Source organism: Galeopterus variegatus, unplaced genomic scaffold, assembly GCF_000696425.1.
Source record: "Galeopterus variegatus unplaced genomic scaffold, G_variegatus-3.0.2 Scaffold994, whole genome shotgun sequence".
Lineage (NCBI taxonomy): Eukaryota > Metazoa > Chordata > Mammalia > Dermoptera > Cynocephalidae > Galeopterus > Galeopterus variegatus.
The window spans coordinates 131,421-134,811 of record NW_007727105.1 but is presented as its reverse complement, the minus strand read 5'-3'; positions in this window follow the sequence as shown (position 1 = coordinate 134,811).

Below are 3,391 nucleotides of genomic sequence, written 5' to 3'. Positions count from 1 at the left end.
TTTCCTCAAAATAAACAAGTCCTTATTAAACCAGGAATTTGGAGAAAAAAACCCTGGTTTTTTATTTTTGTATTTTATGGTTGTTTATGTCAAATTCTTTTTGCTTTACAGCGGCTTCCACAAAACCCCTAGAATGTACTAGATACATTTTTCTTGGAGTCATAATCATTGTATATACCAACATACACTACTCAGATTATTTCATTGAGATAGATTTTGCATTAAGGAGTCAAGTATCTTTGACATGGAGTGGAGATTCTGTTGCAAAATGACTTTTAAATCCTAATGGGAAAGTTTGTAAACTACATTCTACCTTTTCATCAATGCTTTTTTAAGGTCCAGCTTGGCACCCTTTTTGAGGTTTTTGTGTGCTAAATTGTTTTTTTCCTTAAAAAGGAGAAGCTCAAACACATCAAGATTTTAGGAAAATTGAAATAGCTGGAGAATGACACCTCTATATGTTTTCATTTTGTCCTTTTAATTACTGTTTATAATTTATAGCCCCAGTTTGAAGTTAACTATGAATCTGTTTCTCAGTGTCACTGAAAATAGTAAAAGCTCTTTCTTTCCTGTTATTCTGCAGTCTGCCATCTTAGGTCACTGAAAAACATAGTGAGGGTTGTACATTTATTTTATTTTAAATGATTTTTTATCCATATAAACTAATCTTTGCCCTTTCCCTCTAACTTAATTGTAGTAATTTTAGGCATTGTACCAGTTAGCACGTAAACCTCTGAGGATGGATAATAGCTGCCAAAGTTGTGATGCTTACCTAGTCCAGAAAGTCCCATTTTATTTATACTTCAGTTTTTCCAGCATAACAGGAATACATGGTTATTATTTTTATGTGCACAAACCTTGGATCTCCCAGAAAGTTGCTATTGTTTCACGGCATACAGCCCCAGCAATTTTTGCTTCCTGCCTACTGTGGGCAGAAGTTATGTCCTATTTATAAGTATCTCATGGACCAGTTCATATAACAGGTGATAAAGAATAGAAGGAAGAGTGGCTGAACTATGGTCTACCCTTGGAACCCAGATGTACAATATAAAAGTAGTTTCTGTTGTATGCTAATTCAGTCAAAAATACTTTTAACCATTCTATTTTCTGATCAGATGTGATCCCATATGTAATACAAACTTTTAGTAGGTAACCATGAGTAGAGAATATACTGGATGCTTAGAAGAAAGTGTTAATGGCCTAAGATGCTAATAAAACCTGTTTAATTTTATGTTAGCCATCAGTGTTGAGAAGATAATGAACAAATTAATCCAGAATTAGAAGTTTCTACCTTTCCCTTCACTGTAGAACCTACCTAGCACAGAGCAGTATATTTAGCTTATATTACTGGTGATAACTGTTCATTGTTGGGTTCTATCAGATTAATGATTACTTTTAAATTCCATCGGAGGGCCAGCCTGTGGCTCACTTGGGAGAGAGTGGTGCTGATAACACCAAGGCCACGGGTTCAGATCCCTATATAGGGGTGGCCGGTTAGCTCACTTGGGAGAGCGTGGTGCTGACAACACTAAGTCAAGGGTTAAGATCCGGTTACTGGTCATCTTTTAAAAAAAATACCATTGGGAAGCAGGTAATGAAACTGTGGAAAGCACTTTTTAATAGCTGGAGAAATCACACATTCTGAAAGTCCACACGTATATGTGTTAGGGTTATTGCTGAAATACAAGATATCTCTAGTTTGTCTTGGAGAAGAAGAAAACTCTAGGTCCCAAGCTACTGTGAATTAAATTTCCTCATGTAACTAAGAGAACAGTACTTTATGTTTGTATAATCACAGGTATAACTCATTTAATATTTTGACATTCAGGTTTCCAGGCCAAACATATAGCAAAGTAAAGGGGACATTGAAGTAGCATATGGTAAAATACCTTCTGCATTCCAAACAAGTGCAGATATCACAGGCTTTTTGGAAAAGCGGCTAGTGGTCTTAAAGGCCATGAATCACGGTAGGCTTATTGTCACTGTGACATATTACTTCAACCTCAGCTCTAGGAAATGAGATTGGAGTTGGTTCAATAGAAATTACAGAGGCAAAGCAGAAGGCATGGCAGTGCAGGTAAGGGGGAAAAGACTTGACAGTTTTAGAGTTTGCTGATAGTTGAGGAAATTTGGGCTACTTGACATTCTTGGACTAAGGGGCCTTAACATTATTCAGTGGAAGTATGATTTAAAACAGTTGAACATGAAGTTACATTTGTGTTATTTTGGTATAAAATTCAGAATAAAAGTTTCCCAAATATGCTTTGAAATCTAAAAATAGTCTGGAAGCAATTTCCAGCCAGAGTTGGAAAGCGAGAGAGAAGGTGGATTGTTAAAAAATCCTTTGAAACATTTCTTTCTGGTGGTACATAGTTTGTAAGTGGGAAACTGTCCTTTGGCTCCCACTGGCTAGGGCACTTTCTGATTTGCAGTGTTTTTAGATAACCTAGATGAAATGTGTTTTGTGGAAGTAGTTACAGAATTACAAAAATAGGTGTATGTTTAGTAAGATCAGTTGAAAGGTGTACTTTGTACAGAAACGTTAGGCCTGTGATAGCATTGACTGACCACTGATGCACTTATTTTTAGGAGAGAACCAGGAACTATGATTATTAATGACTCAGTCTGGGAGACTTAAGGACTTGTCCACATTTTCTTTTCTACTGACAGTTAACGTTTTTATTTAATATGAGGAAAATTCAGCTTGCACCAATGTCAAATGGAGTTTGAATTTCTGGAACCTAGTTCAGATCACCTCAGCTAAGAAAAGGAATTTCACTTGAATTTAAAGACATCCAAAATAAGGTGCCCTGATAAGGAAACCAGTTGACAATACTAATCATATGACCATAGAAATGAGTGACCAGTAGTAAGTGAGGTTACCTATGAGTATTGAGTAGATGTGGGCTACTAGGTAAGATTTAGAGAACCTCACTTGCTTTGTCAGTGCTGTAACTCAACAGAAGGAGGAGTTTATACTAGGGTATTCTGACTAATGAAGACTGTTGGAGAATTTTAGTGTTTGGAAGAACCTTGGGATGAAGTAAAAATGTGGCCATAGACATACACCTGACCGGGATTAAAGTTTTCCAAATGTTTAGGGAGGAGACAATACAGAGGAAATAAAATTGAGAAGGCCACAAAACACAGTGGTTGCATTAATAACTTTCAAGTTAATCATAATTTTTAAAAGAAATCCTAATTATGACAAGCAGGACCTGTTTAAATAGAGTGTTGGAGTGTTAAAGCCCTGTGGCGAGTGTGGATAAGAATCTCCCTCCTGCTTAAATTGGAACTACAAAATGTAATAAGAGGAGAGGAAAGGAGGATAGTATAATGGGGTGAATGCAAAAGACAAAGGAATTGAAGCCCAAGATGAATGGGGTAAGAA